Source organism: Mirounga leonina, unplaced genomic scaffold (genome assembly GCF_011800145.1).
Source record: "Mirounga leonina isolate KUSES-001 unplaced genomic scaffold, KU_Mleo_1.0 Mir_169, whole genome shotgun sequence".
Classification (NCBI taxonomy): Eukaryota; Metazoa; Chordata; class Mammalia; order Carnivora; family Phocidae; genus Mirounga; species Mirounga leonina.
This window is the reverse complement of record NW_023270431.1, coordinates 8,124,744-8,146,702: the sequence shown is the minus strand read 5'-3', so window position 1 is coordinate 8,146,702 and position 21,959 is coordinate 8,124,744.

Below are 21,959 nucleotides of genomic sequence, written 5' to 3'. Positions count from 1 at the left end.
TTAAGTTATTACATTTGGGTATATGTGGATTTCATTAAGTTATGGAGTAGACGGAACAGTAGGGGTGTACTGAAACCAGCATTAAATGGGGGAGACAGGAGTCATGAATTCTCTTCTGAGGGCTCATCATCTAACTATGTGTCCCTGCTCAGTCACCTAAATGATCTACATCTCATTCTATTATTTTTAAACACAGGTTCTGGAAATAATGACTTTCTAAGCTCTAAAAATTTCAATTCTATAATGTTAAAATTATTAGATACACATAAATCTTACACAATATTGTTAAAGATAGGCATTTTCTTTGCCATGGAAATTCTGCAGACAACTCAATAAGCACTTGATTTCTGACAATATATATTGACAATATTTATAATTACTTCTTCTAGAAAATGTGTTTTATTATATCAGTGTTGAAACTGATTTATTAAATCAATAAATTAAATCAAATAAATCAATGTTCAAACTGATTTATTAAAAGAAACAGGCCAATGTTCATATCAATTTGGTCTCTGGACTTTGGGGATAGAGACCAACACTGCGTTACTCACAGGTTTTATAATCAGTTTATTTTTCTTGCTGAGATCTCATTTAGTATGCAGAAACAAAACACACAAACAAAAAGTTAAGATGCAATGCGATTCATTAAGCTCTGCTCAAAGTAATAAAGACCATAGCAAGGAAAAGGGTTATTTCAGAATAAAAGGGTTACAAAACTTCACAGAGAAAACACTTTCCTTGATTCTTTAAGGATGAGTAGAAGTTAACCAGGAAGGGAAGAAGTAGAGGTCAATATAAACTAATTCATAAAGATTTTTAAAGGTTTAAGTAATTGCAAATGATCCAATATGATTAGAGATCAAACTTTGAGTGAACAATAAATTTTTTTAAAGTTTTTATTTATTTATTTGACAGAGAGAGACACAGCGAGAGAGGGAACACAAGCAGGGGGAGTGGGAGAGGGAGAAGCAGGCTTCCCGCGGAGTAGGGAGCCCAATGCCATGCGGGGCTCGATCCCAGGACCCTGGAATCATGACCTGAGCAGAAGGCAGATGCTTAACGACTGAGCCACCCAGGCGCCCCTGAGTGGACTATAAATTCAATGATTTTCACAAGCAAATTTCTTATAAAGCCAAGTTACTTGATGGCTAAAAATTCTATGCATTACCTTTTGGAGACCTTAGTCTAATACAAAGATCAGAGTAATTCTTAATTTTTAGGAGATACATACATTCTATAATGTTACCTCTATACCTAATCATGATTTATTGGCATCACCCTCTTTTCTTTTTATTGTAACTTCTCTCTCCAAAACTCTGGATCTGCTGCCTAAAAAATTATCTCTATGACTACTTCTGAGATTAAAAAATATATATGTCTCTATGTCAAGTTTGTCAATATTTTTTCTGTGAAAAGTTGTATTATATTCAAAATTTAGAGGAAGAGCCATTTAGGTCGAGATATTTCATTAATATTTTTGGCATAATACCTAACATTTAGTTTTATTGACCCAATTTATGTGTGTTTTCTGTTATCCAACAGCAACGAAATCTTATGTTAATTTCTTTTCTTCAAAAAGCTTTGTTTTTTTCTATGGCTTACTCAGGAAAAGTAAAAAGAAAGAAGGAAACATGAGGGAGAGAATGGAAAACATGGTCTTATGATAGAAAAGAAGTTTTATTTCTATGTTTAATAGATTTCTAAATCTTCCCAAAAATTTCCAAAATCTACCTCTTCAGACAGATCAAGGAGGTATTATAAGAAACCTATAGCAGAAAGAAAATGTCAAGGAAACATCACAGATATAAAACAGATTTTTTCCATGAACAAATCATTTCTAGGACATATAGTCTATAAATGTCCAGCACTTGCCTTGTGCAGGTGCTCTTGACAAATAATTCAGGCACAGAAATTCTAAAATGTTAAAATCTGATTTCTTTAGTGTATCTTTTCCATACAAAGGAAATCTAAATTCAAGTTAAAATGCTAATAAACTATATATGCTTAATGTTTGCTTCTGTCATTTGAAAACGGAGAATTTAAATGTCCATACAAATGATTTTATAAATATGCAATACTTTGGAAATCACAGATTCTAAAGTCTTTAATGCAGGGATGTCAGCACGCTTAAAGATTCTAAAATACATCATTTACTCTTATTTCTGTTATAGGGTTTTATAATACCCATTTTAAGTAGCAAGAGCCTGTTACTCTAAATTGAGTTTCTTAGGTAGGGAATTTTTTTAACCATATTAACAACAAAGTTATTACTAAAGAGAAAGGATTTATTCCCCAAGTTTCTTTGCAAAAGTCAATCATGCCTGCAGAGGAACTTGATTAATGGTGCATAATCTACAGATGTTATGGAAGCATTGTAAGTGAGAATGTTAATTATCTAACTTTTTAGCAGAAAGATAAGAGTTTAACCTTTAGAAAAAGAAAGACAGGACTAAATAACTCATGGGAATCTGTAATGGGATACTGAGCTTTTTATATTCACAATGGCAACTGAAATCCATCCCAGGTGACAACTGACAGAAACACATGAACATCAGTTTCCACCAAGGCTGACACATGAAGTGTTGGCAGCCTCTTCAGCTTCATCCTAAATAAGAGTCTATATCTCTAAAGTAGTTGAAAATACCAGCGTGCACACCAGAGGAAATTTATTACTACAGGTTACTTGAAGATAATTGAAACTCTAATAAAGACTCAAGAATTACCAAGCTACTAAGCTATAACTTTTCAGGCTATTCTGTAATACAGCTATTTATGATGAATCATAGTTTGTCCATAATTTAACATGTGTAATTTGAAGGCTAGTTCTTGTGTTTGTTTGTTTCTTGTTTTTCTTTCTTTCTTTTTTTTTTTTTTTTTAGGAGTGGGGTAAACACTGTTTCTTTGTTTGTTTTAATAAAAGCTCATTGATATGTTGTATGTACTAACACTCAAATTCCCCTTTCTGACCAAAGTCAAAATTAATATAAAACAAAGAATTGCAGGAATCATTTAGCTTAATTATGTGAATGATGAAAGGCAAGAAAGCCATCTTATCTTAGCAATATATAATATTTCTCATGAAACCTAGACATGTTAGATGATAAATCTTTTGAATTGAAATTCAAGGCCAGCAATGTTAGACGTTCAGACACAGGCCACTCCTTCAAAAAGCTACTCTTCTGTGTTCTTTAAAGGGTCATCTTCTTCCACCTTTTAATCTTGGTGTTCTTCAGACATTTTTGCCCTTGATCTGTTTTTCTCCAGCTCTGCATGTTACCAAGGTAATCTGATTTATTGGTAGGCTTTCAACCACTACAGATATATTGGTGAATTCCAAGTCAGTACCTCCAGAACAGTTTTATCAATTGTATCCCAAGGTAACATATCCAATTGCCTACTGTATTTAGCAGGTATAAATCCCAGTCTATAAAACTACACACTAAATAAATGGATTTTCTTTATTTTTCAATAATTGAACTTGTATTTTGAGATCCCATTTCACCTGAAAATGGAAACTTAATTTCAATAGTTGAAGGAGCAATCTGCTTTCTCCCTAGACTTGCTTTTAAATTCTGGAGACAGAGTAGGGTTTGAGGACAATCTATGTATATACTCCTCTGTCATTTGCTGAGATGTCCCTGTTCCCAGTTTGTACTTTGTTCATCAATCCACAAAAATCATTGTTGCAACCTCCTCTAGCATTTACATAGTCATAATGTAAACATGATATATTAATCATTCAAAATGACAGAAAAACTGCCAAGGATAAAAAAAAAAAATGCATGGGGAAGTAAATAGCTGAAAGTCAATAGATACTACCTAAAAGTGAGAAGCCTCAAAGGATAATATAAGTACATTATTTAGAAATATAGAATAATATACAAGGGCTATGGAGGAATACAGGAAGGGCATGGAACAATTTGGAGGGAATCTAGAGATTCTAATAGTTTTTAAACAGACATCCAACAATTCTGTTTCACCCAACTTCCCCTACGTTTCTACATGTTGCTAGTGCTAGTCAAACTTCTGAGCCTTTAAGTAATTCTTTAATTAAAATAAATTGATTGTCAACCCTTCCATTGTGGAGGACTCAGCTTTCTTGGTTTTCCCTTTCTGTTACCACTTGTCCTGCTGGTTTCCAGCCTCAAAAACTTACACTGCTGGATCTGCTATTGTCTCCAGTTTAATCCCTTTGTCCCGGTGGGTTTATACCTTAAAAAATATATAAATATACACACATACATATTTATAGGCTTATATTTTATTATGTATTTATTATATATACATATATATTTATTGTACATAAATATATAGCATATATATATTTTTTCACTAAAGTGTTTCAGATAGAGAAGAGGTAACAACATTTCACTAAGGAGTTTCAGATAGAGAAGAGGTAACATTTATACTCAAACTGCCATTTTTTTCCCTGTGATTTTTCTCATCACTTTCAAAAGTTCTGTCATTCTTGTTCACAAAACATTTTCATTCAGGTCATTAAGTTGTCCAGTACCTGTAATAGCAAAACTCAGAAATTCATTTAATTTCGAGGTTGTGCTCTGGCCCGGCACTGGCATTCTTCATGCTGGACCCCACAGTACACGTGGTTGACTTTTTCTCTGTTTCCCCATTTTGTGCTCTTCCTCCTCTTCCCACCCTCTGTTCCTCAGCTCCTGTAAGAACTGGGAAGGGGAAGAGGCAGAAAGGTCTTACTTTACTCATCTCCTGGCATGTAGGAGATCTGGAATTGGTGCTTTCTAGTCTTGGTATATGTTCAAAGATGAATCTTTCCTTTGTGGACCTCTTTTGTAGATTCTTTGGAAAACACCATCCCACTCCTTATCCACACACCCTGGGAACCTCCAAATGTTGCTCACCTAATCAACAATGACTCTATGGTGTTGCTTACATTTCCCTTCTTAGCCTCTGGCAATCCACCCATCTCAGTCCTTTAAGTCAAACCTTCTAGCACAAAACTATCTTTCAAGCCCTCTTTCAGTCCATCGATCTACTGACTTGAAAACACTTGGAGTGCAGGTGACATCCAGTGCAGCGCATCCCTTTACTCCGTACAGAGCAACTACCCAGCAACAACCACTTATGGTTTTCTAGAAATGGAGCCGATGCTAACCTTTGTGCCTAAAGATGCAGGCAACCCAGGTAGAGCTCTCCAAAGCATTCCACTGAAGCTCCTCAGATTCAGCACAAGGTGACAGAAAAGCACTTTATTCCCTTCTCCAGTGGGTGGTGGTAATACTATCAGAATGCAACAAATTTCTCCAAAGGACTATTTTTCTTTATTTCTTCAAACTCAGTACTTTGTTCCCTCAAATGGACATTGGGGTAAAAGTTATAAAACCTGTTTGGAATATCTCCTCAGCAAGTTTGAGTAAATGGTCTAGAACCTGTTTGGAATGGTATGCCCCTTATTGTTTCTCTTCATCTTGGGGCCTCAGTCAAACATGAGATACAGAGAATCACAAATTACATCCTCTTTTCCTCTAACTAGCCCCCTTTAACAAATCACCTAACCTCCAGAACATGAAAAGTTGACTGTAAAGATCTATGGGAGTCTTCTAACCTACAAATAAACAAGAGTTTTATACATAGACACTATAGAAATGCTTGCATTTACTTTCATGACTGGCAAAAAGTTCCAACACAAGAATATCCCACTGTAAGAAAGTATAGAAAATAGCTTATTAGATATGTTATATAGATTTTGCCTTCATTTGAATCTTTAATACTCAAGAAAACTGAGAGCTGGCTAGGATTTGGAGTAACTGGGACACTTGTTTGCTGCTGGTAGAATTGTAAATTGGTACAATCACTTTGGGAAACAGTTTGGTATTACCATGCAATTCTGAACACTTATGTGGTCTATAGCCCCAAAGGCTGTACGTACTGGAGAAACTCTCACATAGTTACTAGGAAACACAATACCAACATGTTCATAGTAACATGTTCATAGGAGTGGAAACTGGAAACAGACAAAAGTCTTTCAACAGTAGTTTGCATAAGTTGTGCTATTTCATACTGTAGAATACTATGCTGTAGAGAAAATTAATGAATTGATACATATATAATGCACATGGATCTCAAAAACATATTGTTGAGGGGAAAGAAAGCAAGTCATGTAAGAGAGCACACTGTGTGATTCCACTTACAGTGAAAACCTGAAAAAAGTAAAAAAGTATATAGTGTTTAAGGATACATAGGTTATGAAGAGAATGCTAAAATTAAAAATCAGAATAGTGGTTACTTCTGGGGTTGGGTGAGAGGTGTGATCAAGGAGGAGGAGCACACAGAGCTTTTAAGGTCCATTAATCAGGATCGGAACTTTAAAAATAATGAAACCATTTCAAGAATTTGTCTTACAGGAAATTTAATAGGAAATTACTGACATAGGTAATGGAAGAGCTGAGAAACCAAACACGAGAGAATGAGTGAGGTAAGCCAAGAACTAGTGAAAGCAGGAATCCACTATCATGTCTAGGTCAAAGAGAAAAAAGAGATGGTATTACCAGAGCCCAGACAGGAACCACAAGGGCCTATTCAAGAGCCTTGGAGAACATACAACCACCCCAGGTGTATGTGTAAGGTGGAGGGGGGCGGAGGGAGAACATGCTCTGGCTTCTTCCTTCCTCCTGTCTTCCCATCTCCTGCCATGGTTCACACTGATCTACCACAGGTGAAAGGGAACTGGGGTACTGTAACTTGCAAAGTCCTTCCCTCTAGTGACACAGAGCATAGATCTAAGGGCCAATAAGCCCAGGACTGGCACATCAGGATGGTAGGTTCTTTTTCTTAAGGGAGTAGTGAATACATGTGTGTTGTCCATTTTATCATTATTCTTTAAACTAAATACATGCATTTTTTTCTTTTATGTACAATATACTTTTTTTTTTTTTTTTAACTTCTGCTTTTCCTAGCATGGAGAGAAATGTTTTACTTTGTGGATTGCACCAGTAATTTTGGTATACTGCAGAGATACATGAGCTTTCCAAATTAAATATCTTTTAATGTAAGATCTTTTAAAATTCCAATCAGTTTCCATATTGGTAAAATGGACACAATAATACCTACTGTCCAGAATTATTTCAAGTTCTAAGGGAGACAGTATGCATGAGAGGTCTAACACTGTGGCTGTCATAGCTTCAATGAGAGTGACTTGTCAAGCCTTTTCCTCATGGGGCTGTGAGAAAGCTAGTGAGGCTTTTTCTGAATTCAAGACTTGACCAAAAAAAGACTTAGATTTCCTTTCATATTCTTAAAGAAGGCAATTAACGTACTTCCATGAATTTTTACCATTGTATTCATGCTTTGCAACTGGCATATGCAAAAGCAGAAGCCAACACTATGAATTATTGCAAAAAAGATGTCACTGTTACAGTACCCATTATTCCAAGGGGTTAAAAGAGAAAATATGCTAAGTGCACAGGGAAGATTGGCCACCCCACCCAAAAGAAAACATTTAAAATGAAACAATAAAGACTTAAAATCACTCCCCATAAACAATGGCAGGAATGTGTAGTTTATCGAGAACTGAAATAATCCCACAGCAGTGCAGTGAATTTTCATTGATATATAAGTGGTTGCCTATTATTTGCAACAATGAAGAGGACTAATTTTACACAAGAATGTAGCAGGAGAGGCAATGCCGGCTTAATAATAGGTTCATTCTCTGCAGGAATTCATATGAGTGAGTAGGGGAAATAAGGATGGTTGCAGAGTAGGGAAGAGAAGGCACAACGAGATGGCTGCAAACCGCATGGCATCTCTGCTTAGGAGTCTATTACACGAGTGTGCCAAGGAGCTGTTTCAGTGCCCTACTGTGAGAGTCAAGAAATGTGACTACAACTTGACAAAGTACAAAAGGTAAAGACTGGGTAAAGCTGACAGACCTCAGGGATCTCTGTTCCTGGCTGTTCCCCTTCAGAGTGTCATTGGCAGAAGATGAAAGCAGCCCCTGGCACAGCGAGCTGCAGGTGCACAGCCCTGGCTGGGCTAGAGAGCAGCAGGGGAAGAAAAGGTGTACCCTTCACTGGAATCCAATTTGTTAAAGGAAACTGTACATTCTGTGAAACTATTTACCCTGATTTGGAAATTAGTGGTTGTCTTAGCAACCCTTGAATCCCATGAGGCTCACACACAGTGCTAATCTCAATTCATGGACACCTTCACGGGTGAGGAATGCAAACAGTAAGTTGAGTGTCCCATTTGGCATGCCTCTCGTAGGAAATGAGATTTCCCCCTGCCTATAAAAGTTTTCTGATAATGACCCCCATTTATCAATATCTTCTATGCACCAGGTGATATGCTGTCAGCTTCACACTGAATCTCGTTTAGAAGTCACTGCAAGCCTGCAAGGTCAGCAAGAGTATTCCCATTTTCCAGATGAGAAATTAGCTGTAGAGAGGATACATAACTTTTCCAAGGTCACCTGGTGGTCGTTTAAGCATTTAACTCAGATTTGGCTGACTCCAAAATTCCATGTTCTTTTAGTATTTCTAACTTTGTTAAGAATAAAACAATTTTTTTAAAAACTGCAAAGTACCTTTGGGATTATCTGTCACCGTGTTATTTAAAACATAAGGAACTAGAAACTTAAGAAGGCTAAGGGATTTGCCCAAGGTCACATGGCCAATAATGGCAGAGTTGAGAACAGAATTCAGGTTTCAGGACTCTGAACACTCATTTATTGAAGGCACTTCTGAGCCATCTAAATTACGATGTTCTCACTGTTGGACTGTATCTCACTGATTTTTGCATGCCTTTTTCTACGTATAAGTAAATACAGATGAAACTGAAGTAGACATAAAAACAGGGAGGATTCCTCTATTATGTTGACACAGAACAGTAAGATTTCAACATTTTTAAACCCAAAACATTAATGATGACTGATTTGCACAGGCCCTTCCAAACTGTGGGCAGGCACAGCTGCTCATGTCATAAAGTACCTTTGCACAATTTTCATTCTGTAGTGAGATGTTCCATCTGTGTCGGCAGCAGTCACCCTGAAGTTGACAGGAATATGAGTCAAATGGCAGATTCACTTTGCCCCTGGGTTTTCACAGGAAGTAAGGACTAGTCTGAAACAAAATTGAACAGTGAGGACTATGTATGGTGCTTCTTACTAAACACTTTCCTGTGCCACTGCTTCTTTTATGACCTGATACCCCCTTCCTCAAATTACCAGACACCCAGTGCCACCATACTGTCAGGCTTGCCATACTGTCATCTAGCTAGCCAAAGTCCCCTGCTTTAAAATCCCATTAAGACCTGGCCTCCTCCACAGTAACCTTATGCTCCAAAATTGCCTCTCATTCTTCCTCTTCCTATTCTTATCACAATTGCCATTTCCTTAATGATCTCAGCAAGTTTTTGAAAAAGGGTATTTCTGGTTAATTCTGAGACAAAACAATAGAGGCAATCTTTACGTAAAATCCCTCTTGTATAATGTAGTAAAAGGTTTTGTTTCCCAGATCCACGATCCTCCTAGAAACCCTTTGTGCCTTGCTGTATGTGTAGGTTTGCCTGTATTTTTTTTGTGTGTGTGTGAAAATACTTTAATCCAGTGCTAGATTCAGACTTCAAAACCTTTTTAGGTGGTCAACTAAGATATGAGAACCAGAGCCCCAAGTTTGAGGAATGTGTCCGAAGGCAGGAAACTTGGGAAGGATGCCATTGAACTGAGAGAAACTGGTTACTATTCAGAGATACTGAAGTGGTCCAGATCTAGTGATCCATTCATCTATCAAACACTTATTATGTGCTTACCCTGTGCTAGCACTATACTAAGTACAGGAAATTTTGAAAGAAAAAAATGAGTAAGGGATAGTATTCGCCTTCAAGAAATCTATGATATGGATGGACAGATAATACATATGTTCATTGCAACTCTTTGTAATAACTGTTTTGATGAGAAGGCCATTTGGTGAAAAGATGGGCTTAGATACAGATCAACGTGAACTTGAACATTACCTCTGCCACTTCCTAGCTGTGTGGGCCTCAGCAAGTCACTTAACCTCCCTGGGCTTTAGTTTTTTGTTCGTTTGTTTGTTGTTTTGTTGTTGTTTTTTAATAAATCTTAAAACTACAGAAAATATATGTTTACTTTGCAGGATTGTTTAGAGAAAGCACATACAAAGCACTTATCCTGGTACTAGTGTGCCTGGCATAGAAAATATTATATACCTGGCAAACTTTTTTTATAATTGTTATAACGATAAAGATAAACCCACATATTACATACAGACACACAAATGACTCAGAATTTATGAATCTAAAGAGATTTCCCGAATTCAGCAATGGCTTCAAATGACAAGTATAAATCTGGCAAGGGAATGAAGAAAATGAGAATTTGTAACAGTCACATATTCAAAGGCACTGAGAAACATGATACTTCAGGGACGGCTGGTGGGTCTGGGTGGCCGCAGCTGAAGACCAGAAGCTAACTGATGGGGTTGAAAACAAGATCACAAAAAGACTTCTTCTCTATAATAACCATTGTGCCTGTTTACCTGCAATAAGCCTGAGTTATGCCAATTGCCCCAAAGTAATTATTAATAGTATATTTTTTAACTCCTGTGCTTAAATGATAAATCGTATGGTTACCCTACTTACATGCTACGGTGAGAAACGTTGGTCTATCCTGACAGTTATGAAGAGTACCTGAAGAACGCTAACCCGGGGAATTATCTAATCAGTTCTGGTTTTAAAGATCACATTCTGGGGCTCCTGGGTGGCTCAGTTGATTAAACGACTGCCTTCGGCTCAGGTCATGATCCTGGAGTCCCTGGATTGAGTCCCACATCGGGCTCCCTGCTCGGCAGGGAGTCTGCTTCTCCCTCTGACCCTCCCGACCCTCCCCCCTCTCATGTGCTCTCTCTCTCTCAAATAAATAAATAAAATCTTAAAAAAAAAAAATCACATTCTGGCAATTCTGTTACCAATGTGAAGGATGGGTCAGAGAGGGCCACATGGAGGCATGATAGAACGTGGAAGTCAAGTCAGTAGAAGCCACACTTTCAGTTATTTGATCTGGATTACAGTCATAGATGACATATCTCTTCAGTCAATTTATCATTTACTCTATGTCAAAGGATATTTACTCTAAATGCTTCTGTGTGTTATCTCATTGAAACCTCACCACACCATCACAAGATGGGTGTCATTATTATTATCTCTCTTTTTACAAGAAGAAACTGAGACCTAGAGAAGTTAAATTATTTGCTAACAATGAGGAGGATTCACATTCAAACCCACAGAATCCATCATCAGATCCCACGTTTGTAACCACTAACTTATACTGCAATTACATAAAACTCAAGCCAATGAACTGATGTCAGAATCCCCAGCCAGAACTTGCCTAGGTAAATATGAAGTCCAGTCTTCCTTCAAGTCCTCCCTTACTTTATTGTGCCCTAGAATCCATAAAGGATTATTATATTATTAGTTAGTATTCTTTATTTGTTTGTTTTCTTGTTTTTTTTCCCCCTCACTCATCAAACTGGAACTCAGATAAATCCCCCTGATCTGCACTTGCTGTCAAGAACACTACAAAGAAACAAGGTTAAGGTTTCCATTCCTTATCTAGGGGTGTCAGTAAAATAAGATATTTACTTTTAAAAAGAACATTTTGACAACTTGTCCATATCTAAAAATGAGACATGACTGTCCACCATCCCCATTCAGATACAAGAGGAGAACTTCCCACATTTGTCACAGTCTCTATTTCTATTGCTATTCCATAATTAATCTCCTCCAGGATGATTAAAAGTTATAATATTTATCCCCTTTGTGAAAAATGCATCCTTACTATCATGAAATAGGGTAACATTGGTATATTTTTCAATTTCTGGGTTATACAGTCCTATTCACGAGCATTTGAATACATAGGGAAGAATACTGCTGGCATTGGAAATTGGATGACTTATCTGTGATGTGTACAAAATAGAATTAGGAAGACTAAGAACAGATTGCATGTGAGAGGTCAGTGAAGGGGAAATATCCAGGATGCTTCTCAAGTTTTTGTCTCAGGTGAATGAGTGAGTGAGTAGATAGTGATTTCATAAAATTAACTAGGGAATATAATCACAGGAACTGCTTAAAAGGTTAGAGAGGTGATAGTAAATTCAGTAAATATTTGTTGGTATAAATGGATAGATGAATTAAAGATAACATCCCTGAAATGAAAAGATGATGGAGAAGTTAATTTAAAATGGAATCAGTTCAACCAATTATTTCAAGGTTACCTGACAAATTTGAAGCAAAATGAATTTGGTGCTGTTTATTAGCTGGGCAATGAGTAGGGCAAATGGAAAATACAGACATATGTGCATATGAGTGTAGAAACAGACACATCATTCTAAAAATTTCTGAAAATTGATTACACAGAACATTTAGGACATCCGCATAATTCTGTTTCATGTAATCTACTATTGTAATTTTAATCAATTAAAAAGATCAGTTATTAGCTTTTTTTTGTTTTGTTTTGTTTTAATACCCTGCCTGATATCGTTAGAAAAACTGTTCTAGTCCTTCATAAGATTGATGTATACTCTCTTTGGCTCAATTGCACAAGGTGTGTTTTATCTATTAACTGTTGAAGACTAAAGTCTTGGCTAAAATTATCATGCATATTTTTTCCTATTTTAATTAGATTTTTCCTGTCTTCTAAAATATAAGTAGATCCTTGGTTTAGATGATAAAGATAATTCCTAATTTTCATTTCCCTGGACATACTTCCACAGCCAATGGTAACATTCTTGCTGACATACTCATATCGCCTATCTCTGTCCCAGAGGTGATGAGGAGATCTGACAGATAGAGACGCATCAGCAGCCATGCCAACTGGCTGCCAACCTTGGACATATGTACAGAGCAGAGAGCGTGCTAAAGTTCCTAATGCAGAGAGCCAAGAGCCCACTGACATTCACCAATGACTGAGGAATGTGTCAATATCGCTACAGCATAGTCAGGTTTGGAGTGAGCCATCTTAAAGGTTTGGAAAGGAGAAGATGGCCACCTGGGTAGGGCACCACTCTGCTATGTATATGTGCCTCATTTGGCAACCATTTTGCATGTCTGCTGCTGGGCTTCCATCTGTCGAATCTCAACGTAATGTCAGAGATAAAAACTGAAGACTCCATGGCTTCAAAATGCATTTTTCTGCTGGCTGCCTGATGGCTGTCTGGGGACATAAAATTTAGAAACCAATCCCTGCTGACTAACCCTCTTATAGGATATGTATACTTTAATTTCCCTCTGCAGAATGTTTATGTAATCTAATCAATATATAACTTCAGAAAGAGCTTTGCAAATTTAAAAATACAAAAGTGAGAGAACATAGTCCTTCACCTTATCATAGAATCAAATCACATATAACTGAGTTAAATTGTGAAATATTTTCCCTTTTATCTATTGAACATGTACCTACAAAAATATAGTATTAACAGGAATGCAATTAAACTTGTACTGTATGTCTAAATTATAACTGAATCACAATATCTAATATTTTTCAGAATAAATAAATCTAGGACTTTGAAAATATTTTACCAATTATATTTAATTAAAATTCCCCAAATTCATCTATAATAACATCTTTGACCCTTTAACTATAGTGGTATCTCTCATTGAAAGAACTAATTAATTAAAAATATGTCAATAATTCTGGTCAATTTTATTTTTCCTTCTTTTCATTCTTCTAATTTAAAAATGTTTTTATTTTTCTGCCCCATATGATTGTAAACATTTTACCTTTACTTCAGGTGCACTCCAGAAGTGTTTAAGTGTATCTTTTCTGTCTATGAGAAATGGTAGTATAGTCAATCATAAATTGAGAGAAATTGAAAAACCAAAGGACCTTTGGAAGAATGACAGTGGACATTCCAGGATATCTTGGCTAGACTTGTACTAGTTAATCCCGTCTAGGTAAATATAGCTTTATATCTCTACCTTCAGAACTTGATCATTATAGAGTTGCAAGCTCTGTAATGCTAGGACTATTTTCTAATAGAACAACAGCTCTGCTTCCATTGTTGAATGTGTATGTGTGTGTGTATCAAAGCTAATCATGTTTTCTCATTACTAAAAAATATATTTTTAAAAAAGTAAAAATAAAAATAAAAAAATACATATTTTTAGGTATTTTGATCAATTCACTGGAGGGCGACCTCCAATGAGTTCTGTCCTTGTGCAGTTATCTCCCCTTGAGTGTGGGTCAAAACTATGAATTTATCTAACCAATAAAATATGACAAAGGTAATGGGATATTACTCTTACGATTACCTTACATTATATAAGATTCAGTCTTAGTAGACTGACCTGCTAGCCTTGAAAAAAACAAACAGCCCTGTTGTGAACTAACTATAGAGGAGTGTACTTAAAAATGAGCAGCAGAGATCCTCTAGGAACTGAGAATAGCTCCCAGTCAATAATTAGCAAAAAAAAAAAAAAAGAAAGAAAGAAAGAAATTGGGTGTTGGGGGAACACTTCCGTCCCACAAGCACAAGGAACAGAATTCTGCCAACAAACTGAATAAGCTTGATGGTAGATTCTTCTCCAACCAAGCCTTCTGATGAGAATGCAGCCCAGCTAACACCTTGATTCAGTCTTGTGAGAACCTGAGCAGAGGCTTCAGCTCACCTGTGTCTGGACTCTTGACCCACAGAAACCGTCAGATGACAAATGTGTGTTGTTTTAAGCTGCTAAGTTGTGGTCATTAGTTTCACAGCAATAGAAGCCTAAAATAGATTTATACACAATTCTCCAGAACTCCTATCTCAAAAAATAGTCTGGAGTTGTGTTAGTTGGCTGGAGCTACCATAACAAAGTGCCACAAACTGGGTGGCTTAAACAATGGAATTTTATTGTCTCACTGTTCTGGGGCTAGAAGTCCAAGATCAAGGTGTCAGCAGTGTTCCTTTTGAGGGCTATAGGGATGACTTATTCCATATGCCTCTTCTAGCTTCTGGTGGTTTGCTGGGAATTTTTGGCATCCCTTGGCTTGTGGTAGCATCATCCCAATCTCTGTTTTCATGTTCACATGGTGTTTTACCTGTGTGCATATCTATGTCCAAATTTCTCATTTTATAAGGACTGTAGTCATATTATATTAGAGACCCACTCTATTCTAGTATGACCTCATATTAACTAATTACATCTGCAATGATGATATTTCTAAATAAGATTGTATTCTATGGAAATGGGAGTTACAATTTCAACATATAAATTTGAGGGGACACAATTGAACTCATAATAAGTGTTTGGCTCTCACTATAAAAGGGACTTCTAAGAAAGGAAGAGAACACTGCCATTTTAATTTAAGGTGTCATTTCTTCAAAATAATGAGCTCTCCTTTTATCGCTCACTTTGTCTGTCATGGCTAGAAGAGAGGGGGGACCAAAAGCATTCATATATCCATTTCTTTTTTAAATGTATTTCTTTGAAGACTTGGTTTTCACAGTGATAGGAACCATGAAAATACATTACATTAAAAAGCTATGATATCAGCTTCACTCATTAAAATACAGAACAAGTACTTGTCTTGACTTACATAATTTGGTGCCCCAAAATAGTCAGACTTTGAAAACTGTTCGAAAAGTTTGTGAATTACCAATATTTCTTTAGTGGTAACTTATTTTGTATCATATTTTAAGGACAGAAAGCATGAAAATGTATTTAATATCACCCTAAATTTGAAGAGATCATCAACTTCCAAATGATGAAGATTTTAAATAGTGAAGAGAATTGTGAGCTACAGAAATAGCAGTTAGCCAATTAAGCATCCTCTACCTGTGAGGTGCTCCAGTAAGCAGTTAACATAGATTACAGCATTATCTATATAGCAACCATATGAAGTAGATGTTAATATCTCCATCGTATAAATAAACTGAGGAGAAAGAATAAGCAATTTGTCCAAAGTCACACAGTTGGAGAATATTAGATCAGAAATTTTAATCAAAGTCAAAAATTTCAAAAATTCTTATAGACCACTATTACCCACCATCACTTCATTACACAGGTAAATACTTAGTATTAACAAATACATTGTGTCATTCAGAGATTTCTTTCAATGGCACTACTGAACTCAAGGAGAAAGCATACTGAAGCTGGCAGGAGAAGAGTGCTGGCCTTATTCAACTTCCAACATTTCCTCAGCCAGCATTCCAGACACTTAAATTATCTCCCTGAAGTAGAGTTGGATGAATATCGGATACCAAAAAAAGTTTTTAAGAGGTCAGGATGACACTATAATGAAAGGCAGAAGCCTACAATTGTATTTATGTGTCTCTGATTCATAGACCTCAAGAGCTTCTACTCTGGTCCTCTGTTTTTCAATTTCACACTATTTTTTTTTATTTTTTATTTTATTTTTTAAAGATTTTTATTTATTTATTTGACAGAGAGAGAGAGCGGCAGGCAAACGGAGAGTGAGAAGCAGGCTCCCCGCTAAGTAGGGAGCCCGATGCAGGACTCGATCCCAGGCCCCTGGGATCATGACCTGAGCTGAAGGCAGACGCTTAACGACTGAGCCACCCAGGCACCCCAATCTCACACTATTTAGCTCCCTCTCCTGTATTATTTTCCATGTACCATAAATTGTTACTTTATCTGAGACTGGCATGTTTTTGGTTGTATTTAGGGCCCTTACCTAAAAATGTATCATGGGTATAAGAGTGATACTCATGCTCATGCTCTCAAGCTGCACAAATACCCACACATTACTCGAAGTTAGTTGCTTGGGAAGGGTTTCCACAATTTTGTCTATAGCCCTGTAATCAAATGACCAGATCTGTTTCCTTCATCAGCACAGCATGACCTGATGAGCAGCAATCTTTCCCTCTCTATTTCTCAGCTTAGGCTGTGATTAATTTGATTGGTTTCAAAACCTGTTGTGTCTTTCCTCTGTGCCCTGCCTGAATATTGGCACAATATGATTGCAGTAGGCTGCATTATTTCCATTTTATCTTACATACTTGAACTTCAGGCCACTTAAACCCAACATGTAAATTTCCATAATATTAAATGCAAGTGAGCATTTTAAGCCAAAAGCCTTAGTATTGGGGGAAGGGACTATGTAACTGCTCCTAAATTACCATGAAGCATGCTGACACAAAGACATTACAAATAACAACATAAAATATAGGGAGTTTAAATGAGTCTTGGGTAGTATATAATCAATACATTTGGGTCTTCTATATATCATATCATGTTTATTGTAATACCAATTCTAATCTCCAATCAGCAGAACTAAAACTGGGGTGATTTTCTATGATTACATTTCCAAATTAAAGTGTTACATAAATTGAAAGGAACCCTGTTCTTTCAAAAAACATTTATTTAGTACCTATTAAATGGCAGTTTTGCTTGGAAGAGCTGATCAGGAAATAGATATGATAGTTATAAACTTTACTGTTAAAGAAAATGTAGTCTAACTAAAGCAACTTCCCTCTAATAGTTCTGCCCCAGACTTGTCAATATACTTAGTGCTTCATTTGGTTCTTAAGATTACCATTTATTCTATGTCTTTTTGCCAATATCTAAAGGTTATTGATATTTCTTCATTATTTTTAATGAATAAAAATAATCTAGGTCTGGTTTACACCAGACTTAACATATAACTGTTTTGTTCTCATAGTTTGAAATTCATAAACCTTTAGGAACAATACACTCCTTCCAGAATACAGTTACTCAAATTTTAACGCCAGTAGTGAGAGGAAAGGCTCATAACTCAGTATTATTTCTATCAGTGAAAGAAAACAATGATTTCATTCCTATTTTATTAGCCATTTGTGATTTTAACTCAATAGCAGTTAAGAATATTCTTCTGAGAGCTAGTTGCGAGGTGTAATTTTGTGTTAACACTTTCAAAGAAGTCCTGGTGGTGACAATACAGATTTGGCAGTATAGCTACCTTGTCACCTTTTCGTTCTGCTTGCTCTTCCACTGCACAGTTTTCCCTGTGCACTTTAGCTGGTGCATGTGTGTGTGTGTGTGTGTGTGTGTGTAGAAAATTAAAAGTTTCCAAAATATGTAATATACAAATTACGTAGTTTGTTCTTCTAGTAAGAGCTGTTTTAACATTTTTTGTTCTATTTCTTGATCCGAATATTATTACATAATTACTTCTTTGGATATTTTTTCATATTTGTTAAATATGTGATCATTATTTTCTATTACCTTTCTCTGTAATATTTTAAACATTTGTATGTAATTAGCAACATAGAAGAATCATAATGATTGAGAATTTATGATTTCAAAGATAAATGTTACCTAAACATTTACTTTAAAAAGTGTATTAAAAAATGTATGGCTTCTTTCAAATAGATGAGTTTACATATGATGAGATAAACTCATTCCAGTTTTCATAACTTTAGACATCTTACTCATATTTAAATTGTATACTTGTTGCAAAGTAAGATGTTTCTATTTTGAGCGTTTATTTTTGTGAACTTTTATGTGTAACTGTGAAATTGTCATTTGAGTCTATTGCAACCAGCTGTAGTAAACAGAAACAATACAATAACATTAAGTGAAGATGCTCAAATTTTATATAATGAGTGACAATTGATGATGGAACAGTGAACATGATTAACTAAGTCCAGAGACTAAAATACAAAGAATAATGGTGTTATCCTTCCATGTCACTCAAAATTGCACAATAAATTCACTTAGACCATCCCATTACTAGTCATGGAAGCATTACGGTGTTTTTCCTACAGAATACAGACAATATGATGCAATCAGCTCTTCTCAGAAACAATAGCCATAGAGTCTCCATATTGTTTTGTGTTAGCAAAGAGCTATTCTTGTTTATATCTTGAAATTTAAAATGTTTCCCTTCTTCCTCAGATTATTTTGAAACTGCAAAAAAGTAGATGAAGAATACAGTAGCAAATATTAAAATCATTTACTTTGGGAACTAAAAATTGACTAATAGATTCCCCTTGACTTTTTGGAGTATCATGCAAATTTAGTAATTTAAGTTTCTTATGTCACAAATGGAATTAGCAATTTGAAAGCATTATGAATATCATCAACAATGCAATTACTTTTTACCAAGCATATTGGGGTGCTTCATTTTTTTAATTGGAAAAAAATAAGAAATTAAAGTTTAAGACTGCTCTTTAAGAATTGACACTAGTATGCTTGTGAGAATCATAACTATAAGCATTCTGTCTTATTTATTTCTAACAAGAAGATAGACCTTTAAAAAAAAGAAAAGTCTGAAGAAATGGCTCGAAAGCCCGATGAAATGCAATGTGTGACTTCCCCTTGCTGGCTTAGCTGAATAATAAAAATAAGAAGACCCTTGTGAGAATTTCTTAAGACCGTAAAATCCTAGTAGAGAATCGATGAGACATATATTTTGTAAGTTATACAACCTCTACCAATAGCAGCAACATTCGTTTATCTACCAAATGTGGAGACCTATCAGCATTCACACACATTTCCAGCTGGAAATTTCCAATTGGGTCCAAAAACATATTAATCCCTTAACCCAAGACTATATACAACATACACACAGGCACATAGCCCATACACGCACAGACATGCCAAAATCCCTCTGTTCCCTCATGCCAGTTTGGGTTTTTGCTTTCTTCTCCCTGGAATTCTGGAGTCCTCTCTAGTCCTCGCCAACATGGGCTGGTTTCCAGGTTCCATCCTCTGCCTGCAGTCTGGTGGACCCTGTAGTTGAGCATGTCCCTGGAACCTCATGTGCAACACTACTGAGAAACTAGTTCAGTATTAAATTATATATTTTTAATTGCTTAATTATTGTTGCATCTTATTAAAATTAAAAATAACCTAATCTGAGGAACCAAAAATAATGCATATTTTATATTACTTTGAATAAAATTTACATGTTAATCAACTAATTGCTAAATGCCAAGAAATAACTTTTCCTATTGCCTCCTCTCCCCCTGCCTTGCAGTGGGTATAAAATAAAGATGACCTAAATTAGAAATACAAGATTTTGAGTTACACATAAGAATTAACACCTCTGAACAGAACACAGTTATTTGGGCCTGATTCTTTCTCAAGTCACTGCATATGAATTTATCCTTTCTAGAATTGTTTAAGCCACGCCTATACAGCAAACTAGTTCCTATATCTGGCAAACGAATCAAAAGGACTATTATCTAAAAATAAAATCTGTTAAGGGGTTATCAAGTCTGGATGTTGAGATCATTGGCATAATCGAATCAAGTACTTTCCAATCTGTGAATGTTACCCTGATAAGTAAAGTGACTAAATAATAAGCTTGTTAACAGCTTAGTAACTAGCCTGCTCATGATTAAAATTACATTTTATATCAACCAGGCCCTAAAGTAAAAATATACTAGATGGTCATTGTTGTAGGTTGAATTGTGTTCCCTAAAAGGTATGTTAAAGTCTTAACTTCCAGTACCTGTGACTGTGACTTTATTTGGAAATCAGGTCTTTGCAAATACAATCAAGTTAAGATAAGGTCATAGTGAATTAAGGTTCAGCCTGCCTGAGCCAGTGTTCCTGGTGTCCTTATGAGAAAAGTAGAAGAAACACAGACACATACACGGGGGAGAACACTATGTAAAGACAAGAGAGACAGATGTGATATGTCCATAAACCAAAGGATGCCAATGATTGCCAGTAACTGCCAAATGCTAGGAGAAAAGTATAGAACAAATTCACCCTCAGGACTTCCAGTAGGAATTAACTCTACCAACAAACATCTTGTTTTGGGGCTTCTGGATACCAAAACGTGAAAATACACTTCTGTTGTTTTAAGCCATCCAGTTTGTGGTATTCCGTTATAGCAGCCCTAAGAAACTAATACAGCTATGTAATATAATACATATATTAATATATAGGCCCAGCACTAAGTGGGTTTTGGGCCCACAGCACATAATAAGACCTTAGTCTTGTCCTCAAGACCACTTCAGGGAGTGGATGACCAAGAAGTGAACCAGCCATTACAATTAGGCATGAAACTATCTTCAAAAGGTGTTTCATGAGCTTGTAGGAAGAGCTTTAACATAGTCTTGGGGAGTCAGACTGATAGTTCCAAAGAATACGACATTTCAGTTAAGATCTAAAGAACAGATAGAGTAGGGGTAGCTGGGTGCTCAGTCGTTAAGTGTCTGCCTTCGGCTCAGGTCATGATCCCAGGGTCCTGGGATTTGGGCTCCCTGCTCAGTGGGGAGCCTGCTTCTCCCTCTCCTGCTCCCCCTGCTTGTGTTCCCTCTCTCACTGCTTCTCTCCCTGTCAAATAAATAAATAAAATCTTAAAAAAAAAAAAAAAACAGATAGATTAAACCGAGAAATATTAGGGACAAAGTAGGAATGGAGATGTGAAGAAATTATGAAATTATTCCAAGCAGAAGCAACAGCAAATGGAAAAACTTAAGAGGATGAAAACAAGCCATATGAAGAGTGTGTTAAATTTCCAGAACTCCAAGTCCACCCATTCAGTGCAAAAAATCACATTTATTATTTGTGGCAAACCTTATTAGGAGCTAAGCAAGATTTCTTTTTCTTTACATATTTTGAGTTAATAAGATAGTTTCCCAATAACAAGACGTGATCTCTCCTGTAGAAGAATTCCTCAGAACAACATATTCATCAAATGACTGATCCTTTTTGCTTCAAGGCATTTTCTGAAACTGAAACCCTAAGTCCTCAGTTACTTAAACAAATATTCTACCACCACCTCTTTACTACTCCCGAAGTCTTTTTGAAAGTGCTTTTAAATTATTTCCACCTTTAAAGTTTCCCAGAAATATAGAGCACTTGCTCTATATTATAAACAGTTTTTCTAAAAATACCCAAACTTGATTAATCAGTAAAGAAAGCATTTCTTTTATAGTCCAAAGTGCAAGAGAGCATGTGAAATCAGTGTAGCTAATAGAAGAATTCAGATGAAAAACTACTCTGAATCTCAGAGGTTACATAAGCAGAGTATCAAGATA